This window comes from Anomalospiza imberbis, chromosome 11, assembly GCF_031753505.1.
Source record: "Anomalospiza imberbis isolate Cuckoo-Finch-1a 21T00152 chromosome 11, ASM3175350v1, whole genome shotgun sequence".
Classification (NCBI taxonomy): domain Eukaryota; kingdom Metazoa; phylum Chordata; class Aves; order Passeriformes; family Viduidae; genus Anomalospiza; species Anomalospiza imberbis.
Window position 1 is genome coordinate 5,443,368 of NC_089691.1, and position 23,017 is coordinate 5,466,384.

The window sequence follows — 23,017 nt, forward strand, 5'->3', positions numbered from 1 at the left end:
CACTTCATCACTTGTCTGTCCCTCCAGCTCCAGGGCCTCACATCCGCTCTGTAAGGTACCAAACCTCTAAGTCTGCTGCAAGTTTTGAGAGAGAATAAGGCAGTGAGCGTGGCTCTAACTAGGGTTTTTTAGTCAGGCTTACAATAGATTTTGAGAAGAAGGAGAGAGAAGGGGTCGATACCACACAAGAATGCAGCACAGTCTCACCAGCTTTTTCAGCCTGGTTCTTGAAGCACAATGCCCAGAGCTTGCACTGCGCCGACTTTTTGTGTGTTCTGGTGACCAGAACCATCCCATGGTCAGGCCCAGGATCATTTGGGTGCCAAAGTCCCGTTGCCTGCAACCATCACACTTTTTTACCCAGCTGGAGCTGATTTCAGCATATTTGCCGAGTTGACTTTAGGAGTGTTTTCCTTATCTCGGCAGTTCTAGCAGGTGGCCTTATGGCCCCTAAATTCTGGATCCCTTGTGTCCACTACCAGCAGGCATCCTTCTTCCCAAGCTTTGTCAACTTCCCTCGGGGTCTGAGATCAATGAAACGTGCCCAGCCCTGAGTCTTAAAAGACAATTCTAGCAACAAGTACTTTGCTTTTTCTAACACCTGGCCTTCGAGCTTGCAGGCTGCTATGTGTGTCACAGGTTAAATGTCTCTTCTTGTTGATCAGGCTTGGACGTGTGCAAAGCTGAAGCATTACAGGACATGCTTTTTTCAGGAAATGGGACCTCTCGCACAGTTTGCAACGGGTCCCCGCCCGCGCCTTCCAGACTTCCAGAACGTTCCCGGCACCATTGCCGGGCTCAGGGCGCGGCCTTGTGGGCGAGAGCCGCCATGACAGCGCTGGCGCCGCGCGGCGGGGCCGGAGGGCGGGAAGGGGGGGCGGGGGTGAGGGGCGGGGCGGCTGCCGCCCGGAGCCGAGCGCGCGCGGCTCCCTCAGCGCATTCCCGCCGCGCTGTTGGGAGCGTGCGGACGCTCCTCGGGCTCTGGGAGAAGCGGGTGGCCGCTGCGGGGTCCCAGCGCGCAGATCTTGCTGCTGGCCGAGGCTGCAGGGCCAGAGCTGCCGTGCGCCGTGGCACTGCCCCAGCCCCCCGGCAGAGCCGGGCCGGCAGTGCCGAGACCCGAGGGAAGCGCTGCCGTGGTACGGCCGGGGCCGCTCGGCAGAGCCGGGCCGGCAGTGCCGAGACCCGAGGGAAGCGCTGCCATGGCACGGCCGGGGCCGCTCCTGCCCCGGGGCGGCCAACAGGAGCGACGGATGGGGCCTGCTGACAGCCCGGCATTGCTTGGCCCTCTTCAGTAGATGGAGAGAGTGGCACCACGAAGTAGCAAAATATTGCGCCTGATTTAAAACACCAGAGGGAAGCTGTAGAATTGAAAGCAAAATGAAGGCGTGTCAAAAGATAATAGGCGTGAAAGGGATGGCTGAAAACATATTGAATCCTAATCTTCACATTATTCTCATAAGTGTATCAGGAGAAACATGATGCTGAAAAAACCTACTAAAGGTTTTGCCATTGAAAAGGGTCACCTTCATCGTTTTGCAAGTATGTTAAACTCTTAAAAAGCAGTCGGGCATTCCTTTGTCCGGTGCTACCAATTTAATGATGAGATTTGGTACAGTGTTCCCTCCAGTACTCCACATCAAGGGAGCTGAGGGCTTAGATTCCAGGGAAGCCATGAGTTGGTAAAAGAAGTCCTCCCTTCTGTCCTAGTTCTGTAGTAAGTACTTGTCGCTGTTGAGGCAGGGACGGCAATGAAAATGACTCCTAGTTCAGAAGGCAAAGAATGATCCGAACTTCATTAACAGCTAGCGTTCCTCTTTTATAACCAGGATCGCTAAGGTGAGGTATGGCTGGTCTCAGAGTGAAAACCTTCCACACCACTGGTGCACTATGAGTAGCACACCGTGGTAGAAGATGCCTATAAACAAGATGAACAGAAGAGAGATAGTGGCTAGTTTACATGCCTCTTGGACTTTTCCCCAGGCTTAGCCTGGTAGAAATCTCTCTCCTTTTCTCTCTGACTGTTCTGAGAATATCTGTAAGTACTTAGTAAAAGAAGTCATCATTTTGCCAACAGGTGCTGATCCCTAATCCATCTGTTACACGTACATATTAAAGTACTGGCTTTTCACCAATATGAAAGTGGATGCTATATGTATAATGTTAAAGCAACGTTGCTATAAAGATATATATTTTATTTCTGCTATAAAGTTAGCTTAGAGTAGTGAAATAGCGGATATAGTTACGCCTGTGGTAATTGAACTGCCTGCTTGCTTGGGATAACATCCAGTGAACGTATGATGAAGACCCCTGCTACTGACATGCCAACTGTCAGCACCTACCGTCTGTAGAAAGCATGGACCAAAGCCCAGGCGGAAGACGGTAATAAGAGCAGACTAAAACCACAGCCAAACCATGTGCATGCTCTAAAAGGGTGGACCCGAGGAGGAGCCAGGCTAAACACTCCTTGGAACATCTAAACTAGTTTGGGGGAAGGTTTAAATACGCAGAATTGCTTATACAATAGGCTGATGCAAAGAAAAGCTATGTAGAGGGGGTCTCCGAAAGAGCCGGGTGCGCTCTTGGCTGAATGCCAAGCAACCGGCCGTTAAATTTTGCTTAATTTTATATCCTATTGTCCTTTATTAAACTGCTACGTTTACCAGGAAAGTGAACCGCGTTTTTCACACATCTGTGCAGGTTTCCTGGACAGGCAATTTTTTAGTAGCAGGCTGTTGCAAAATACAACAAGCCGGCAAATTCGTACCAACACGTTCTGTTCTAGGGTAAAAACCAAAGCAACAACAGCAGACTGCACCATCTTCTCCACTTACTGTACGTGGAAATCCATGCAGATTTCAATCTGACCTTCACCTCGGGGCTCTGGGCCTGTGCTGCAGGCTCACCTGCCTCTCCCTTCTCCGAATCGGCGGAGGAAGAAGCGGAGCCGTCTGCGGTGTTCCTCGAGGCGACGACGGCAGGAGAAGGCGGACGGGAGCAGGGCTCACGCGGGGCTGAGCAGGGAGCAGTGCCCTCGTGGCCCTGGGCGTGTTCTGCAAACTCCCCACACTCCTCTTTCTCCCACAGAGAGAGAGGACCAGCACCTGGAGGAGACTGTGGCAGTTCTGGACAGGGACTCCCCGCCGACAGCTGCCATGCGCGACAGCAAGCAGGAGGGCCCTGGTGCCCGGCAGCCAGGTGAGGGCAAAGCCGCCCTCCCACAGCCTGGCCCAGGGACGCTTGTGGCTGCTCAGCCATGCCGTGGCTGGGAGCCTCCTTCCTCCCCAAGTGGGGCCCAGCTGGGCCGGGGGGCAGCTCCTGGGACACCCGTGCCCGCAATGGCCCCTGCTCTGCAAGGCCTCCGGCCCTGCCCATCAGCCAGGCAGGCAGGCAGGCAGGCAGGGACGGAGCAGCCCTTGGGGCCGATGCTGCTGCAGCCAAAGAGCCCCGCAGAGGTGCTCATGCCCGCTGCCATTGGCTCTGTCCCCTGCAGCCTGCGTGCTGTGTCGCCGTGCAGAGGCTGACTCCTGTGCTTCCCCAGGCCCTGGCAACAGCTCCTGTGCTGCCCAGGGCACCCACGGCCGCTGCTGGCTTCTCACTCTGACCAGAACCAGCTGGGGCGTGACAGCTCTGCTGCTCTGGGCCCGGCTCTCGGGCAGAGCACCCGCGTGTCCCTGGGCTGGGGGCAGTGCCCAGGCCGGGCTTGGCAGAGCCCGTCCGCTCCTGGAGGGCTGGGGGCTCTGCTCTGTTCCGGCCTGGCCTGGGTCCATGAGAGCCTTTGGCATTCCCGCTTGCCCTTACAGCTGCCAGGCATGAGCCGGAGCTCAATGGCCTCAGCCTGGCCGGACAGTCAGGACTGGAGCCTTCCCGTGGCTCCCCAGCACCCAAGACCATCAGCCCCAGCTCGGAAACACTGCCTAACAGGGTTTGCCAATATTTTTTCCTGTTAGATCGTTGAAGGGATTTTGAAAGTAACATTCTTTGGCAACTTCTTCGAGGAACAAAAGTGACACGCTTCTAAGCAGTAAAAGGTTTATTTGTTTCCTCGTATTTTCTATCTGGTACCCGTCTGCTTTCTTCGGTGTTCCGGAAAATAATGAAAATCTAACAAATTCTTCGGAGAAGGTTCTGGATCCGCTATGAGGAGAGGTCTCTAAATTCACTCTTTCTCTTAAATACATTCTTTACATAGAGTTAAGTAGCTGCTCCTGTAACAGACAAAGATGTCGTGGTTTAGCTGACTGGACAACACCACGTGATGTTATCCACACCGGCACACTAAAACGCTTTTGTTCCCGGGGAGTTACGAAGTTGCAGGCTCTTCTCGAGGGCCTGAGTTAATTCTCAGGCAAAGGTCCCAAATGGTCATCGGGGGCAGAGTCCTGCGCATCCTCTTTGTCCCAGGATATTTCCACTGTCTTTTCTGGTTTGTTCTTTCAAGGTCCAAGCAAGTCTTTGAAATCAGCAGCAATATAGTGATCGATTTCTTCAGGCGCTTGAGGCAGTGTGTCACTCTCTTCTCTCTTCTTCCTTTTGGCTTTACTGAATGAGATTGCTCAAGGATAGCAAGACAGCACACATCCTTTTCCAAGAGAGCTTCCCTAAGAGCCACCTTGCTCTGAATGTCTCCCTAACCCTATCCAAGCCCATCAAGGAGTGCTTCACTTTCAAGAGAAAGCAGTGCGGAAGCATCTGAGGTTGGAGTCTAAAGGCAGGAACAAGAGTCCTTTTTAATTAGCCACATCATTTAAGTGACTTTTCACTTAATACATGGTGAGACAGAAATCAAGGTATTTAGCATAAGACTACTTTCCTGCCAGTAGAAATGCCAAGAGCGAATTCGGTTTGCTCACAGACCTGCAAATCTCAAGGTCCCTGTACGGACCATTCTCACCTTCACTTCCGGCAGCGAACAGACGGACCAGAAAGAAAAGACGACACTAGGTGCTGCTGTTGGAGGTCCCAGGTGAGGCCCGACGTCGCTGGCGGGAGCGGTTGCTCCAGCGGGACATCCCTGACGGCGTCCCCCTGCGCCTGGGCCTCTCAGCGCTGGCTGCTGTCCTCCTGCTCCTGCCACGGCGACTCCTGGGGCAGGCAGGTGCACTTAGGGCCCGGCCTTGCTGGCGGGCGCGGCTGCGTCCGGGGCATGCCCGTGGCGATGTTTGCCTTCGCCTGGGCCTCTCAGCGCTTGCTGCTGTCCTGTGGCTCATGTCACGGCGACTCCTGGACTGGACAGGTGGGCTCTGGGCCTGACCTTGCTGGTGGGCGCGGCTGCGTCCGGGGGATGCCCGTGGCGATGTCTGCCTTCGCCCGGGCGTCTCAGTCCTTGGTCTTGTCCTGCTGCTCCTGTCACGGCGACTCCTGGGGCGGACAGGTGCACTTAGGGCCCGACCTTGCTGGCGGGCGCGGCTGCGTCCGGGGGATGCCCGTGAAGGTGTCTCCCTTCGCCTGGGCCTCTCAGCCCTTGTTGTTGTCCTGCTGCTCCTGTCACGGCGACTCCTCAATCGGACGGGTCCATCTGGGGCCCGACCTGGCTGGCGAGAGCGGGTTCGCCTGCGGCCGGGCCCAGCACGTCTGGAATGGACCCTGTCCCCAGAGTCAGGGGAGTTGTTGTACGTTGACCTTGATGTGCTGGGGCTGCTGGTGGCCAGCGAGGAAGACGGCAGAGACTGCTGCCATGCTGTGTGTTGCTGGCTGCTGCGGCCGCTGGGCTCTGCAGAGGAAGACTGGGGATCCAGCCCCGATGGCACCGGGGTGCGGGAGCTGGGGCTGATGGCCTCAGATTCTGGGGAGCCATGAGCAGGCTCCAGTCCTGACTGTCTGATCCGGCTGGGGCCACTGAGCTCTGACTCATCCCTGGAAGCTGTAAGGCCAAGCAGGAATGTCAAAGACCACCCAGGCCCGAGGCAAGCCAGGCCAGAGCAGAACCCCCAGCCCTTCAGGAGCAGAGGGGCTCTGCCCAGCCCGGCCTGGGCACTGTCCCCAGCCCAGGGGCACCGGCTGCTTTGCCTCATACCCGTTCCGAGACCAGCACAGCTGTCACACTCCCAGCTCTGTATGCGGTTTCTCAGGCCAGAGCAGCGCCTGTGGGTGCCCTCAGCAGCGCAGGAGGAGCACAGGAGCAGTTCCCAGGGCCTGAGGAGGCAAAGGGGCTCATGGACAACGTGTCCACAGCACAGGATTGTCCAGACACGTTCTTCTCTTTCTTTCCCCCTTGAGCCCTTGAAGTGACACACGTACCCTGCAGAGCCTCAGGTGCAGCTCCCCAACTTACCCCTCTTCCTCTGCCTCCTCCCTGCCTCCCGGGTAAAGGCAGTCCCTGGCATTGCACCTGCTGTGCCGCTCTCCTAGATCCGCAAAGGCGTCGTTGTCCTCCCATGTTGGCAGTCTGATGGAGAAAGGAAAAGCTGATGAGTTTCTGATGTCGTGCCCTCATGGAGGTACAGGTTGTCCCTGCTCTTTCTCCAGCGCTTTTCCAAGTCCTGCGTGAAGTTGAAGCCCAGACTCACGGGACAGGGCAGGGCCAGGACTGCTGGGGCAGGGCCTGGCACAGCACAGCACTTGCACCTCCTGTCCTGGGAGCCAGGCAGAAGGACACCAACCTGAAAGGGATTCGGATCCCCACGATGAACATTTGTACAAGAAATTCTCCCGTGTCCCTGCACAGGGGGCAGCGGAGGGAAAAAAGACCAGCGCGCATGGCCTGTCCCTGCAGGGCAAACAGAAGCAGGGTGAGCAAGGCCCTGGTGCCGCTGGGCACCTGCTGTGGCCCGGGGCTGAGGGGATGGCTCCTACCTGGATGCAGTCCCTGTGGAACCAGGCCCTTTTGCACGCTGGGCACACCAGGGTTCGGAAGGTCTTTCTATCCTCCACAGGCTCCATGCAGATGGGGCAGTCGGTGCCCGGCTCTGGAGTCGCCTCCACGTCCTGCTCTGGACGGTGCTCAGGGCAGAAGGAGCTGGAGGAAAATGGATGGGCAAAGTGAGAAATGCAACACCGTTCCACAGGGGTGGCCAGAAGGGGCGAGGAGGTACCTGTATGGGGTAACGTATACATTGACACAGCCGCCCTCCTTGGCACAGGGCAGGTGGAACCATCTGCCACAGTCCTCCTTGCAACACATGATGGTTGCCCCGCTCTGGCCACAGACGCAGCAGCGCTGGAAAGAGCCAAGCAGCGCCATCAGCAGCAGCCTCGGGGCCTCCCCAGGCAGCCCCACGGCTCCGGGCAGGGCGTAGGATGTGGCCACTGCTGGGTCTCAGCCCACAGAGCCGTCTGGTGGAGGAGCCTCCTGTGCCAGAGCCTCGGTGCAGCTGCCGGGAGCCAGACTTTGTCCCCCAGCCGGCCGGAAGGGCAGGCCTTTCATTCCAAGTGTCTGGGCTCAGCTCTGGCAAACCTCGCCTGGCACAAATCTCCCTGCTCTTGTCAGGCGCTCACCTTTTGTGCCGCCCGCCAGACTGCAATTTGGATATCTCGAGGAAGAAACCCCATGAGTCCGACACGACGGTTCTCTTGACGAGAAAGTAGAGTGGCAAAGAACTGCAGCAAAGGGGACGAGCAGATGAGGAGAGAGAGGCAGGAATTGCCCGTTGCAATGGTGGAGGGAGCACCCAGAGCCACTCACCAGGCAGAACGCGTGGGCACAGAGCCCGCACTTCTCCAGTTGGTCGCCGCAGATGTCCGGGTCGGCCTCTGCACGGTGACACAGCACGCAGGCTGCAGGGGACAGAGCCAATGGCAGCGGGCATGAGCACCTCTGCGGGGCTCTTTGGCTGCAGCAGCATCGGCCCCAAGGGCTGCTCCGTCCCTGCCTGCCTGCCTGCCTGCCTGGCTGATGGGCAGGGCCGGAGGCCTTGCAGAGCAGGGGCCATTGCGGGCACGGGTGTCCCAGGAGCTGCCCCCCGGCCCAGCTGGGCCCCACTTGGGGAGGAAGGAGGCTCCCAGCCACGGCATGGCTGAGCAGCTCCCGCCTCGCCCTGCCTCTGCCCTGGGCCCCACATCGCCTGCCACAAGCGTCCCTGGGCCAGGCTGTGGGAGGGCGGCTTTGCCCTCACCTGGCTGCCGGGCACCAGGGCCCTCCTGCTTGCTGTCACGCATGGCAGCTGTCAGCGGGGAGTCCCTGTCCAGAACTGCCACAGTCTCCTCCAGGTGCTGGTCCTCTCTCTCTGTGGGAAAAAGAGGAGTGTGGGGAGTTTGCAGAACAGGCCCAGGGCCACGAGGGCACTGCTCCCTGCTCAGCCCCGCGTGAGCCCTGCTCCCGTCCGCCTTCTCCTGCCGTCGTCGCCTCGAGGAACACCGCAGACGGCTCCGCTTGTTCCTCCGCCGATTCTGGGAAGGGAGAGGCAGGTGAGCCTGCAGCACAGGCCCAGAGCCCCGAGGTGTGGGGTTCCTCTGGTCGCTGGGCAGCAGCGTCCCTGCCCTGCCTTCTCCTCGCGTTGTCAGGTCGCACTGAGCCACGGCCTGAGCCCAGCGTTGCCTCTTGTGGCCTTGGTCGCACGGGTCACAATGGCCACGCTGACATCAGCATCGTGCAGCCAACATTGGGCAGCCATGGCCTCAGGTGCCTGGCAACCACTTGAGGCGGCCCCCTTGGGAACCCAGGTTCTGGGATGGCTGCGAAGGTTTGGTCAGCAGGGAACCAGGCAGGGACTCCTGCAGCAAGTGCAGGGTCAAATGCCAGGCCCCGAGGCAACCATCGGGCACTGCTCTGCTGCTGCTCCTGGTGCTGCTCCTGCAAGTTTCATACAGACACAGAGCTACCTGCTCTGTCTCAACCCTGTTCAGCACTGGACAGCAGGACACAGTAAAATGTTGTCTTGGGTATATGATCGAATTATTCAAAGTCCTGCAAAGACTCACATTCAAAGCACACACACGAAAAAAAAAAAAAAACCAAACCCTGCTACAAACATTGAATTGACACAAAAAGCATATTCCTCTTCAGAAACACAGGCTAACACTTGGGGCCAATGCTTTTTCCTATTAGATCTTTGAAAGGATTTCAAAAGTAACATTGGCAACTTCTTCGAGGAACAAACGGGAAATGCTTCTGACCTCTACAAGTAGATTTATTAATTTGCTTTCACTTTCCTTTTGGAATCCTTACGCTTGGCCTGGCATTCCAGAAAATCATGGAAATCCAACATAATATTAGAGGAAGTTTCTGAAGTCAGTGTTTTTCTCAAAGGCTTTCTTTACATACCTACAAGAAACTGCTCCTCTAACATAAAGAGATGCAGTGGTTTCCCTGACTGGACATCACAAGATGACGTTATACACTCCTCTATACTAGAAAACTTCTGCTGCCTGGTAATTACAAAGCTTCAAGCTCTTCTAGAGGCTTTCCCCTGTGCAACTTCACGAGGCCCCTCTCTGCTCAACTCTCAAGCCTGTCCAGGCCGCACTGAAAGGCAGCACAGCCGTGTGGTTCACCAGCCCCTGCTCCCGCTTCTGTCCCATCCGCAAACGTGCTGAGGGAGCGCTCCGTCCCTTCTGCCAGGTCGCTGGGGAATAAGGCAAACAAGAGTGGCCCCAGCACGGCCCCCTGAGCTCGCAGCTGTCTGGGTTTGGAGCTCCACTGCCCACTTCTCCACGCCACTGTCCCTGAGCTGCCCCATGACCGTGATAAGGGAGGCCGGAACAAAGCCTTGCTGGAGTCCCGGCTGACAACAGCCACTGCTCTCCCCTCACAAACCCAGCCAGTCAGTGCAGCAGAGGTGGCTATGAGATTGGCCAAGCATGGTTTTCTGTCGCAGTAGAGATGGACACGAGACATACACATACACCTGTGCAGTGACAACAACGGCTTCTTCTTTATTACAAGTTGTTCTCAAGTTTTATACCCCTAAAAAAGTGTGATCCTAAGCCACTAGTTACATCAAAACAGCTCATCCTATTCAATGGGCAAAGCAATAGCTTATTGTATTCTATTGGTGCAAAGCATTTAACGTCAATAATTCATTGGCAAGAGCTTACCACAAATTATTAAGGCACGTACGCTGCCGACTAAGGCACGTGTCCTCTAACTACAAGTAACCCTGACGTGTTTTCCAGTTTCCATGCGGACGGCCTTGTTTGCGTCCTTGCCATGGATAAACCCGTATTTTATGAATTTCTTCTTCTGCGAACTCAGTTGTTTGCCCTGCAGAACAGCTGCTAAGCCCATCCAGTTTTCTCTTCCTGCTATTCCACACGCTTAGAGATGACATCCAAGAGGAGATATTCTGTCACCTTTCTGGGGATGGAGCTGAGGCCGATGGGCCTGCAGTTTCCTGGCTCCTTCTTAGTGCCCTTTTGGAAGACTGGAGAGATGCTGGCTTTCCTCCACTGCTCACGCCTCTCTCGGGGGGTACCACCTTCCCTGACCTGCTGGCAGAATGCCCTGTGCCAGAGGCAGGAGCAGAGATTTCCTTTGGCCCCAAAAGGCAACGCTGGGCTCAGGCCGTGGCTCAGTGCGACCTGACAACGGGAGGAGAAGGCAGGGCAGGGACGCTGCTGCCCAGCGACCAGAGGAACCCCACACCTCGGGGCTCTGGGCCTGTGCTGCAGGCTCACCTGCCTCACCATTCCCAGAATCGGCGGAGGAACAAGCGGAGCCGTCTGCGGTGTTCCTCGAGGCGACGACGGCAGGAGAAGGCGGACGGGAGCAGGGCTCACGCGGGGCTGAGCAGGGAGCAGTGCCCTCGTGGCCCTGGGCCTGTTCTGCAAACTCTCCACACTCCTCTTTCTCCCACAGAGAGAGAGGACCAGCACCTGGAGGAGACTGTGGCATTTCTGGACAGGGACTCCCCGCCGACAGCTGCCATGCGCGACAGCAAGCAGGAGGGCCCTGGTGCCCGGCAGCCAGGTGAGGGCAAAGCCGCCCTCCCACAGCCTGGCCCAGGGACGCTTGTGGCAGGCGATGTGGGGCCCAGGGCAGAGGCAGGGGGAGGCAGGAGCTGCTCAGCCATGCCGTGGCTGGGAGCCTCCTTCCTCCCCAAGTGGGGCCCAGCTGGGCCGGGGGGCAGCTCCTGGGACACCCGTGCCCGCAATGGCCCCTGCTCTGCAAGGCCTCCGGCCCTGCCCATCAGCCAGGCAGGCAGGCAGGCAGGCAGGGACGGAGCAGCCCTTGGGGCCGATGCTGCTGCAGCCAAAGAGCCCCGCAGAGGTGCTCATGCCCGCTGCCATTGGCTCTGTCCCCTGCAGCCTGCGTGCTGTGTCGCCGTGCAGAGGCTGACTCCTGTGCTTCCCCAGGCCCTGGCAACAGCTCCTGTGCTGCCCAGGGCACCCACGGCCGCTGCTGGCTTCTCACTCTGACCAGAACCAGCTGGGGCGTGACAGCTCTGCTGCTCTGGGCACGGCTCTCGGGCAGAGCACCCGCGTGTCCCTGGGCTGGGGGCAGTGCCCAGGCCGGGCTTGGCAGAGCCCGTCCGCTCCTGGAGGGCTGGGGGCTCTGCTCTGTTCCGGCCTGGCCTGGGTCCATGAGAGCCTTTGGCATTCCCGCTTGCCCTTACAGCTGCCAGGCATGAGCCGGAGCTCAATGGCCTCAGCCTGGCCGGACAGTCAGGACTGGAGCCTTCCCGTGGCTCCCCAGCACCCAAGACCATCAGCCCCAGCTCGGAAACACTGCCTAACAGGGTTTGCCAATATTTTTTCCTGTTAGATCGTTGAAGGGATTTTGAAAGTAACATTCTTTGGCAACTTCTTCGAGGAACAAAAGTGACACGCTTCTAAGCAGTAAAAGGTTTATTGGTTTCCTCGTATTTTCTATCTGGTACCCGTCTGCTTCCTTCGGTGTTCCGGAAAATAATGAAAATCTAACAAATTCTTCGGAGAAGGTTCTGGATCCGCTATGAGGAGAGGTCTCTAAATTCACTCTTTCTCTTAAATACATTCTTTACATAGAGTTAAGTAGCTGCTCCTGTAACAGACAAAGATGTCGTGGTTTAGCTGACTGGACAACACCACGTGATGTTATCCACACCGGCACACTAAAACGCTTTTGTTCCCGGGGAGTTACGAAGTTGCAGGCTCTTCTCGAGGGCCTGAGTTAATTCTCAGGCAAAGGTCCCAAATGGTCATCGGGGGCAGAGTCCTGCGCATCCTCTTTGTCCCAGGATATTTCCACTGTCTTTTCTGGTTTGTTCTTTCAAGGTCCAAGCAAGTCTTTGAAATCAGCAGCAATATAGTGATCGATTTCTTCAGGCGCTTGAGGCAGTGTGTCACTCTCTTCTCTCTTCTTCCTTTTGGCTTTACTGAATGAGATTGCTCAAGGATAGCAAGACAGCACACATCCTTTTCCAAGAGAGCTTCCCTAAGAGCCACCTTGCTCTGAATGTCTCCCTAACCCTATCCAAGCCCATCAAGGAGTGCTTCACTTTCAAGAGAAAGCAGTGCGGAAGCATCTGAGGTTGGAGTCTAAAGGCAGGAACAAGAGTCCTTTTTAATTAGCCACATCATTTAAGTGACTTTTCACTTAATACATGGTGAGACAGAAATCAAGGTATTTAGCATAAGACTACTTTCCTGCCAGTAGAAATGCCAAGAGCGAATTCGGTTTGCTCACAGACCTGCAAATCTCAAGGTCCCTGTACGGACCGTTCTCACCTTCACTTCCGGCAGCGAACAGACGGACCAGAAAGAAAAGACGACACTAGGTGCTGCTGTTGGAGGTCCCAGGTGAGGCCCGACGTCGCTGGCGGGAGCGGTTGCTCCTGCGGGACATCCCTGACGGCGTCCCCCTGCGCCTGGGCCTCTCAGCGCTGGCTGCTGTCCTCCTGCTCCTGCCACGGCAACTCCTGGGGCAGGCAGGTGCACTTAGGGCCCGGCCTTGCTGGCGGGCGCGGCTGCGTCCGGGGCATGCCCGTGGCGATGTTTGCCTTCGCCTGGGCCTCTCAGCGCTTGCTGCTGTCCTGTGGCTCATGTCACGGCGACTCCTGGACTGGACAGGTGGGCTCTGGGCCTGACCTTGCTGGTGGGCGCGGCTGCGTCCGGGGGATGCCCGTGGCGATGTCTGCCTTCGCCCGGGCGTCTCAGTCCTTGGTCTTGTCCTGCTGCTCCTGTCACGGCGACTCCTGGGGCGGACAGGTGCACTTAGGGCCCGACCTTGCTGGCGGGCGCGGCTGCGTCCGGGGGATGCCCGTGAAGGTGTCTCCCTTCGCCTGGGCCTCTCAGCCCTTGTTGTTGTCCTGCTGCTCCTGTCACGGCGACTCCTCAATCGGACGGGTCCATCTGGGGCCCGACCTGGCTGGCGAGAGCGGGTTCGCCTGCGGCCGGGCCCAGCACGTCTGGAATGGACCCTGTCCCCAGAGTCAGGGGAGTTGTTGTACGTTGACCTTGATGTGCTGGGGCTGCTGGTGGCCAGCGAGGAAGACGGCAGAGACTGCTGCCATGCTGTGTGTTGCTGGCTGCTGCGGCCGCTGGGCTCTGCAGAGGAAGACTGGGGATCCAGCCCCGATGGCACCGGGGTGCGGGAGCTGGGGCTGATGGCCTCAGATTCTGGGGAGCCATGAGCAGGCTCCAGTCCTGACTGTCTGATCCGGCTGGGGCCACTGAGCTCTGACTCATCCCTGGAAGCTGTAAGGCCAAGCAGGAATGTCAAAGACCACCCAGGCCCGAGGCAAGCCAGGCCAGAGCAGAACCCCCAGCCCTTCAGGAGCAGAGGGGCTCTGCCCAGCCCGGCCTGGGCACTGTCCCCAGCCCAGGGGCACCGGCTGCTTTGCCTCATACCCGTTCCGAGACCAGCACAGCTGTCACACTCCCAGCTCTGTATGCGGTTTCTCAGGCCAGAGCAGCGCCTGTGGGTGCCCTCAGCAGCGCAGGAGGAGCACAGGAGCAGTTCCCAGGGCCTGAGGAGGCAAAGGGGCTCATGGACAACGTGTCCACAGCACAGGATTGTCCAGACACGTTCTTCTCTTTCTTTCCCCCTTGAGCCCTTGAAGTGACACACGTACCCTGCAGAGCCTCAGGTGCAGCTCCCCAACTTACCCCTCTTCCTCTGCCTCCTCCCTGCCTCCCGGGTAAAGGCAGTCCCTGGCATTGCACCTGCTGTGCCGCTCTCCTAGATCCGCAAAGGCGTCGTTGTCCTCCCATGTTGGCAGTCTGATGGAGAAAGGGAAAGCTGATGAGTTTCTGATGTCGTGCCCTCATGGAGGTACAGGTTGTCCCTGCTCTTTCTCCAGCGCTTTTCCAAGTCCTGCGTGAAGTTGAAGCCCAGACTCACGGGACAGGGCAGGGCCAGGACTGCTGGGGCAGGGCCTGGCACAGCACAGCACTTGCACCTCCTGTCCTGGGAGCCAGGCAGAAGGACACCAACCTGAAAGGGATTCGGATCCCCACGATGAACATTTGTACAAGAAATTCTCCCGTGTCCCTGCACAGGGGGCAGCGGAGGGAAAAAAGACCAGCGCGCATGGCCTGTCCCTGCAGGGCAAACAGAAGCAGGGTGAGCAAGGCCCTGGTGCCGCTGGGCACCTGCTGTGGCCCGGGGCTGAGGGGATGGCTCCTACCTGGATGCAGTCCCTGTGGAACCAGGCCCTTTTGCACGCTGGGCACACCAGGGTTCGGAAGGTCTTTCTATCCTCCACAGGCTCCATGCAGATGGGGCAGTCGGTGCCCGGCTCTGGAGTCGCCTCCACGTCCTGCTCTGGACGGTGCTCAGGGCAGAAGGAGCTGGAGGAAAATGGATGGGCAAAGTGAGAAATGCAACACCGTTCCACAGGGGTGGCCAGAAGGGGCGAGGAGGTACCTGTATGGGGTAACGTATACATTGACACAGCCGCCCTCCTTGGCACAGGGCAGGTGGAACCATCTGCCACAGTCCTCCTTGCAACACATGATGGTTGCCCCGCTCTGGCCGCAGACGCAGCAGCGCTGGAAAGAGCCAAGCAGCGCCATCAGCAGCAGCCTCGGGGCCTCCCCAGGCAGCCCCACGGCTCCGGGCAGGGCGTAGGATGTGGCCACTGCTGGGTCTCAGCCCACAGAGCCGTCTGGTGGAGGAGCCTCCTGTGCCAGAGCCTCGGTGCAGCTGCCGGGAGCCAGACTTTGTCCCCCAGCCGGCCGGAAGGGCAGGCCTTTCATTCCAAGTGTCTGGGCTCAGCTCTGGCAAACCTCGCCTGGCACAAATCTCCCTGCTCTTGTCAGGCGCTCACCTTTTGTGCCGCCCGCCAGACTGCAATTTGGATATCTCGAGGAAGAAACCCCACGAGTCCGACACGACGGTTCTCTTGACGAGAAAGTAGAGTGGCAAAGAACTGCAGCAAAGGGGACGAGCAGATGAGGAGAGAGAGGCAGGAATTGCCCGTTGCAATGGTGGAGGGAGCACCCAGAGCCACTCACCAGGCAGAACGCGTGGGCACAGAGCCCGCACTTCTCCAGTTGGTCGCCGCAGATGTCCGGGTCGGCCTCTGCACGGTGACACAGCACGCAGGCTGCAGGGGACAGAGCCAATGGCAGCGGGCATGAGCACCTCTGCGGGGCTCTTTGGCTGCAGCAGCATCGGCCCCAAGGGCTGCTCCGTCCCTGCCTGCCTGCCTGCCTGCCTGGCTGATGGGCAGGGCCGGAGGCCTTGCAGAGCAGGGGCCATTGCGGGCACGGGTGTCCCAGGAGCTGCCCCCCGGCCCAGCTGGGCCCCACTTGGGGAGGAAGGAGGCTCCCAGCCACGGCATGGCTGAGCAGCTCCCGCCTCGCCCTGCCTCTGCCCTGGGCCCCACATCGCCTGCCACAAGCGTCCCTGGGCCAGGCTGTGGGAGGGCGGCTTTGCCCTCACCTGGCTGCCGGGCACCAGGGCCCTCCTGCTTGCTGTCACGCATGGCAGCTGTCGGCGGGGAGTCCCTGTCCAGAACTGCCACAGTCTCCTCCAGGTGCTGGTCCTCTCTCTCTGTGGGAAAAAGAGGAGTGTGGGGAGTTTGCAGAACAGGCCCAGGGCCACGAGGGCACTGCTCCCTGCTCAGCCCCGCGTGAGCCCTGCTCCCGTCCGCCTTCTCCTGCCGTCGTCGCCTCGAGGAACACCGCAGACGGCTCCGCTTGTTCCTCCGCCGATTCTGGGAAGGGAGAGGCAGGTGAGCCTGCAGCACAGGCCCAGAGCCCCGAGGTGTGGGGTTCCTCTGGTCGCTGGGCAGCAGCGTCCCTGCCCTGCCTTCTCCTCGCGTTGTCAGGTCGCACTGAGCCACGGCCTGAGCCCAGCGTTGCTTCTTGTGGCCTTGGTCGCACGGGTCACAATGGCCACGCTGACATCAGCATCGTGCAGCCAACATTGGGCAGCCATGGCCTCAGGTGCCTGGCAACCACTTGAGGCGGCCCCCTTGGGAACCCAGGTTCTGGGATGGCTGCGAAGGTTTGGTCAGCAGGGAACCAGGCAGGGACTCCTGCAGCAAGTGCAGGGTCAAATGCCAGGCCCCGAGGCAACCATCGGGCACTGCTCTGCTGCTGCTCCTGGTGCTGCTCCTGCAAGTTTCATACAGACACAGAGCTACCTGCTCTGTCTCAACCCTGTTCAGCACTGGACAGCAGGACACAGTAAAATGTTGTCTTGGGTATATGATCGAATTATTCAAAGTCCTGCAAAGACTCACATTCAAAGCACACACACGAAAAAAAAAAAAAAACCAAACCCTGCTACAAACATTGAATTGACACAAAAAGCATATTCCTCTTCAGAAACACAGGCTAACACTTGGGGCCAATGCTTTTTCCTATTAGATCTTTGAAAGGATTTCAAAAGTAACATTGGCAACTTCTTCGAGGAACAAACGGGAAATGCTTCTGACCTCTACAAGTAGATTTATTAATTTGCTTTCACTTTCCTTTTGGAATCCTTACGCTTGGCCTGGCATTCCAGAAAATCATGGAAATCCAACATAATATTAGAGGAAGTTTCTGAAGTCAGTGTTTTTCTCAAAGGCTTTCTTTACATACCTACAAGAAACTGCTCCTCTAACATAAAGAGATGCAGTGGTTTCCCTGACTGGACATCACAAGATGACGTTATACACTCCTCTATACTAGAAAACTTCTGCTGCCTGGTAATTACAAAGCTTCAAGCTCTTCTAGAGGCTTTCCCCTGTGCAACTTCACGAGGCCCCTCTCTGCTCAACTCTCAAGCCTGTCCAGGCCGCACTGAAAGGCAGCACAGCCGTGTGGTTCACCAGCCCCTGCTCCCGCTTCTGTCCCATCCGCAAACGTGCTGAGGGAGCGCTCCGTCCCTTCTGCCAGGTCGCTGGGGAATAAGGCAAACAAGAGTGGCCCCAGCACGGCCCCCTGAGCTCGCAGCTGTCTGGGTTTGGAGCTCCACTGCCCACTTCTCCACGCCACTGTCCCTGAGCTGCCCCATGACCGTGATAAGGGAGGCCGGAACAAAGCCTTGCTGGAGTCCCGGCTGACAACAGCCACTGCTCTCCCCTCACAAACCCAGCCAGTCAGTGCAGCAGAGGTGGCTATGAGATTGGCCAAGCATGGTTTTCTGTCGCAGTAGAGATGGACACGAGACATACACATACACCTGTGCAGTGACAACAACGGCTTCTTCTTTATTACAAGTTGTTCTCAAGTTTTATACCCCTAAAAAAGTGTGATCCTAAGCCACTAGTTACATCAAAACAGCTCATCCTATTCAATGGGCAAAGCAATAGCTTATTGTATTCTATTGGTGCAAAGCATTTAACGTCAATAATTCATTGGCAAGAGCTTACCACAAATTATTAAGGCACGTACGCTGCCGACTAAGGCACGTGTCCTCTAACTACAAGTAACCCTGACGTGTTTTCCAGTTTCCATGCGGACGGCCTTGTTTGCGTCCTTGCCATGGATAAACCCGTATTTTATGAATTTCTTCTTCTGCGAACTCAGTTGTTTGCCCTGCAGAACAGCTGCTAAGCCCATCCAGTTTTCTCTTCCTGCTATTCCACACGCTTAGAGATGACATCCAAGAGGAGATATTCTGTCACCTTTCTGGGGATGGAGCTGAGGCCGATGGGCCTGCAGTTTCCTGGCTCCTTCTTAGTGCCCTTTTGGAAGACTGGAGAGATGCTGGCTTTCCTCCACTGCTCACGCCTCTCTCGGGGGGTACCACCTTCCCTGACCTGCTGGCAGAATGCCCTGTGCCAGAGGCAGGAGCAGAGATTTCCTTTGGCCCCAAAAGGCAACGCTGGGCTCAGGCCGTGGCTCAGTGCGACCTGACAACGGGAGGAGAAGGCAGGGCAGGGACGCTGCTGCCCAGCGACCAGAGGAACCCCACACCTCGGGGCTCTGGGCCTGTGCTGCAGGCTCACCTGCCTCACCATTCCCAGAATCGGCGGAGGAACAAGCGGAGCCGTCTGCGGTGTTCCTCGAGGCGACGACGGCAGGAGAAGGCGGACGGGAGCAGGGCTCACGCGGGGCTGAGCAGGGAGCAGTGCCCTCGTGGCCCTGGGCCTGTTCTGCAAACTCTCCACACTCCTCTTTCTCCCACAGAGAGAGAGGACCAGCACCTGGAGGAGACTGTGGCATTTCTGGACAGGGACTCCCCGCCGACAGCTGCCATGCGCGACAGCAAGCAGGAGGGCCCTGGTGCCCGGCAGCCAGGTGAGGGCAAAGCCGCCCTCCCACAGCCTGGCCCAGGGACGCTTGTGGCAGGCGATGTGGGGCCCAGGGCAGAGGCAGGGGGAGGCAGGAGCTGCTCAGCCATGCCGTGGCTGGGAGCCTCCTTCCTCCCCAAGTGGGGCCCAGCTGGGCCGGGGGGCAGCTCCTGGGACACCCGTGCCCGCAATGGCCCCTGCTCTGCAAGGCCTCCGGCCCTGCCCATCAGCCAGGCAGGCAGGCAGGCAGGCAGGGACGGAGCAGCCCTTGGGGCCGATGCTGCTGCAGCCAAAGAGCCCCGCAGAGGTGCTCATGCCCGCTGCCATTGGCTCTGTCCCCTGCAGCCTGCGTGCTGTGTCGCCGTGCAGAGGCTGACTCCTGTGCTTCCCCAGGCCCTGGCAACAGCTCCTGTGCTGCCCAGGGCACCCACGGCCGCTGCTGGCTTCTCACTCTGACCAGAACCAGCTGGGGCGTGACAGCTCTGCTGCTCTGGGCACGGCTCTCGGGCAGAGCACCCGCGTGTCCCTGGGCTGGGGGCAGTGCCCAGGCCGGGCTTGGCAGAGCCCGTCCGCTCCTGGAGGGCTGGGGGCTCTGCTCTGTTCCGGCCTGGCCTGGGTCCATGAGAGCCTTTGGCATTCCCGCTTGCCCTTACAGCTGCCAGGCATGAGCCGGAGCTCAATGGCCTCAGCCTGGCCGGACAGTCAGGACTGGAGCCTTCCCGTGGCTCCCCAGCACCCAAGACCATCAGCCCCAGCTCGGAAACACTGCCTAACAGGGTTTGCCAATATTTTTTCCTGTTAGATCGTTGAAGGGATTTTGAAAGTAACATTCTTTGGCAACTTCTTCGAGGAACAAAAGTGACACGCTTCTAAGCAGTAAAAGGTTTATTGGTTTCCTCGTATTTTCTATCTGGTACCCGTCTGCTTCCTTCGGTGTTCCGGAAAATAATGAAAATCTAACAAATTCTTCGGAGAAGGTTCTGGATCCGCTATGAGGAGAGGTCTCTAAATTCACTCTTTCTCTTAAATACATTCTTTACATAGAGTTAAGTAGCTGCTCCTGTAACAGACAAAGATGTCGTGGTTTAGCTGACTGGACAACACCACGTGATGTTATCCACACCGGCACACTAAAACGCTTTTGTTCCCGGGGAGTTACGAAGTTGCAGGCTCTTCTCGAGGGCCTGAGTTAATTCTCAGGCAAAGGTCCCAAATGGTCATCGGGGGCAGAGTCCTGCGCATCCTCTTTGTCCCAGGATATTTCCACTGTCTTTTCTGGTTTGTTCTTTCAAGGTCCAAGCAAGTCTTTGAAATCAGCAGCAATATAGTGATCGATTTCTTCAGGCGCTTGAGGCAGTGTGTCACTCTCTTCTCTCTTCTTCCTTTTGGCTTTACTGAATGAGATTGCTCAAGGATAGCAAGACAGCACACATCCTTTTCAAGAGAGCTTCCCTAAGAGCCACCTTGCTCTGAATGTCTCCCTAACCCTATCCAAGCCCATCAAGGAGTGCTTCACTTTCAAGAGAAAGCAGTGCGGAAGCATCTGAGGTTGGAGTCTAAAGGCAGGAACAAGAGTCCTTTTTAATTAGCCACATCATTTAAGTGACTTTTCACTTAATACATGGTGAGACAGAAATCAAGGTATTTAGCATAAGACTACTTTCCTGCCAGTAGAAATGCCAAGAGCGAATTCGGTTTGCTCACAGACCTGCAAATCTCAAGGTCCCTGTACGGACCGTTCTCACCTTCACTTCCGGCAGCGAACAGACGGACCAGAAAGAAAAGACGACACTAGGTGCTGCTGTTGGAGGTCCCAGGTGAGGCCCGACGTCGCTGGCGGGAGCGGTTGCTCCTGCGGGACATCCCTGACGGCGTCCCCCTGCGCCTGGGCCTCTCAGCGCTGGCTGCTGTCCTCCTGCTCCTGCCACGGCGACTCCTGGGGCAGGCAGGTGCACTTAGGGCCCGGCCTTGCTGGCGGGCGCGGCTGCGTCCGGGGCATGCCCGTGGCGATGTTTGCCTTCGCCTGGGCCTCTCAGCGCTTGCTGCTGTCCTGTGGCTCATGTCACGGCGACTCCTGGACTGGACAGGTGGGCTCTGGGCCTGACCTTGCTGGTGGGCGCGGCTGCGTCCGGGGGATGCCCGTGGCGATGTCTGCCTTCGCCCGGGCATCTCAGTCCTTGGTCTTGTCCTGCTGCTCCTGTCACGGCGACTCCTGGGGCGGACAGGTGCACTTAGGGCCCGACCTTGCTGGCGGGCGCGGCTGCGTCCGGGGGATGCCCGTGAAGGTGTCTCCCTTCGCCTGGGCCTCTCAGCCCTTGTTGTTGTCCTGCTGCTCCTGTCACGGCGACTCCTCAGTCGGACGGGTCCATCTGGGGCCCGACCTGGCTGGCGAGAGCGGGTTCGCCTGCGGCCGGGCCCAGCACGTCTGGAATGGACCCTGTCCCCAGAGTCAGGGGAGTTGTTGTACGTTGACCTTGATGTGCTGGGGCTGCTGGTGGCCAGCGAGGAAGACGGCAGAGACTGCTGCCATGCTGTGTGTTGCTGGCTGCTGCGGCCGCTGGGCTCTGCAGAGGAAGACTGGGGATCCAGCCCCGATGGCACCGGGGTGCGGGAGCTGGGGCTGATGGCCTCAGATTCTGGGGAGCCATGAGCAGGCTCCAGTCCTGACTGTCTGATCCGGCTGGGGCCACTGAGCTCTGACTCATCCCTGGAAGCTGTAAGGCCAAGCAGGAATGTCAAAGACCACCCAGGCCCGAGGCAAGCCAGGCCAGAGCAGAACCCCCAGCCCTTCAGGAGCAGAGGGGCTCTGCCCAGCCCGGCCTGGGCACTGTCCCCAGCCCAGGGGCACCGGCTGCTTTGCCTCATACCCGTTCCGAGACCAGCACAGCTGTCACACTCCCAGCTCTGTATGCGGTTTCTCAGGCCAGAGCAGCGCCTGTGGGTGCCCTCAGCAGCGCAGGAGGAGCACAGGAGCAGTTCCCAGGGCCTGAGGAGGCAAAGGGGCTCATGGACAACGTGTCCACAGCACAGGATTGTCCAGACACGTTCTTCTCTTTCTTTCCCCCCTTGAGCCCTTGAAGTGACACACGTACCCTGCAGAGCCTCAGGTGCAGCTCCCCAACTTACCCCTCTTCCTCTGCCTCCTCCCTGCCTCCCGGGTAAAGGCAGTCCCTGGCATTGCACCTGCTGTGCCGCTCTCCTAGATCCGCAAAGGCGTCGTTGTCCTCCCATGTTGGCAGTCTGATGGAGAAAGGGAAAGCTGATGAGTTTCTGATGTCGTGCCCTCATGGAGGTACAGGTTGTCCCTGCTCTTTCTCCAGCGCTTTTCCAAGTCCTGCGTGAAGTTGAAGCCCAGACTCACGGGACAGGGCAGGGCCAGGACTGCTGGGGCAGGGCCTGGCACAGCACAGCACTTGCACCTCCTGTCCTGGGAGCCAGGCAGAAGGACACCAACCTGAAAGGGATTCGGATCCCCACGATGAACATTTGTACAAGAAATTCTCCCGTGTCCCTGCACAGGGGGCAGCGGAGGGAAAAAAGACCAGCGCGCATGGCCTGTCCCTGCAGGGCAAACAGAAGCAGGGTGAGCAAGGCCCTGGTGCCGCTGGGCACCTGCTGTGGCCCGGGCTGAGGGGATGGCTCCTACCTGGATGCAGTCCCTGTGGAACCAGGCCCTTTTGCACGCTGGGCACACCAGGGTTCGGAAGGTCTTTCTATCCTCCACAGGCTCCATGCAGATGGGGCAGTCGGTGCCCGGCTCTGGAGTCGCCTCCACGTCCTGCTCTGGACGGTGCTCAGGGCAGAAGGAGCTGGAGGAAAATGGATGGGCAAAGTGAGAAATGCAACACCGTTCCACAGGGGTGGCCAGAAGGGGCGAGGAGGTACCTGTATGGGGTAACGTATACATTGACACAGCCGCCCTCCTTGGCACAGGGCAGGTGGAACCATCTGCCACAGTCCTCCTTGCAACACATGATGGTTGCCCCGCTCTGGCCGCAGACGCAGCAGCGCTGGAAAGAGCCAAGCAGCGCCATCAGCAGCAGCCTCGGGGCCTCCCCAGGCAGCCCCACGGCTCCGGGCAGGGCGTAGGATGTGGCCACTGCTGGGTCTCAGCCCACAGAGCCGTCTGGTGGAGGAGCCTCCTGTGCCAGAGCCTCGGTGCAGCTGCCGGGAGCCAGACTTTGTCCCCCAGCCGGCCGGAAGGGCAGGCCTTTCATTCCAAGTGTCTGGGCTCAGCTCTGGCAAACCTCGCCTGGCACAAATCTCCCTGCTCTTGTCAGGCGCTCACCTTTTGTGCCGCCCGCCAGACTGCAATTTGGATATCTCGAGGAAGAAACCCCACGAGTCCGACACGACGGTTCTCTTGACGAGAAAGTAGAGTGGCAAAGAACTGCAGCAAAGGGGACGAGCAGATGAGGAGAGAGAGGCAGGAATTGCCCGTTGCAATGGTGGAGGGAGCACCCAGAGCCACTCACCAGGCAGAACGCGTG

At 58.3% G+C, this 23,017-nt stretch overlaps 3 long non-coding RNA genes across 3 annotated transcripts; all 3 read right to left on the bottom strand.

Moving 5' to 3' along the window:
* Nucleotides 1-5,422: 5,422 nt before the first annotated feature.
* On the bottom strand, nt 5,423-6,536 carry LOC137480373 (uncharacterized). The gene is made up of 3 exons (XR_011002853.1): nt 6,272-6,536; nt 6,014-6,132; nt 5,423-5,860 (listed from the first exon to the last, which is right to left on the bottom strand). It is a non-coding gene; the product is annotated as an uncharacterized lncRNA (long non-coding RNA).
* Nucleotides 6,537-13,113: 6,577 nt separating this feature from the next.
* Nucleotides 13,114-14,086, bottom strand: LOC137480374 (uncharacterized). The gene is made up of 3 exons (XR_011002854.1): nt 13,963-14,086; nt 13,705-13,823; nt 13,114-13,551 (listed from the first exon to the last, which is right to left on the bottom strand). It is a non-coding gene; the product is annotated as an uncharacterized lncRNA (long non-coding RNA).
* A 6,727-nt stretch (nt 14,087-20,813) lies between these two features.
* LOC137480375 (uncharacterized) lies at nt 20,814-21,777 on the bottom strand. The gene is made up of 3 exons (XR_011002855.1): nt 21,654-21,777; nt 21,395-21,513; nt 20,814-21,241 (listed from the first exon to the last, which is right to left on the bottom strand). It is a non-coding gene; the product is annotated as an uncharacterized lncRNA (long non-coding RNA).
* Nucleotides 21,778-23,017: the final 1,240 nt, after the last annotated feature.